Source organism: Olea europaea, unplaced genomic scaffold (genome assembly GCF_002742605.1).
Source record: "Olea europaea var. sylvestris unplaced genomic scaffold, O_europaea_v1 scaffold6181, whole genome shotgun sequence".
NCBI lineage: Eukaryota > Viridiplantae > Streptophyta > Magnoliopsida > Lamiales > Oleaceae > Olea > Olea europaea.
The window spans coordinates 11,672-12,212 of NW_019264536.1; positions in this window are offsets into that span (position 1 = coordinate 11,672).

A 541-nucleotide genomic window follows, 5' to 3' on the forward strand; every position below is an offset into this window, starting at 1 on the left:
ATGCAGCACGAAGATATTGAGTACTCCTGACCTTCAGTTCAACATTTTTGGCTAGCAAGGAGAGGATATCAAAGTGATCAACCTTCAACGTTGCTTTAAAATTAGCAGAAACATTGAGCGACGGAAGTGTAAGTACTTGCGCCAATTTCGCACTCAACAGCTCAAGCTTATCATTATGTTTAGTAGCACTAGCCTGGCCGATATCCATATCCATGAAAGACACGTACCCAAATACCGACTGCTTAAGAAACTTCATAATTTCCTCTGAAAAAGCAGAAGGATGACTAGTTGAAGTAGGGGGAGACGAATTGACTTGCCTCTAGGAAGTAAACAAGTCCTGGATGGAATACACAATATCATTAGCGTCATGCAAAGAAATATGCCAACATTGAAGACTTTCACTACAATAAACGAAGCAAAAATGAAAATGAAGCAAAAGGTTACCTCATCAGCAATCTTGGGAAGTTCAGGCATATCACCAGTCGGCTCCACCACCTATGGGGACTTCCCCTTATCTGGGCGAGAAGACTCTGCCACAATG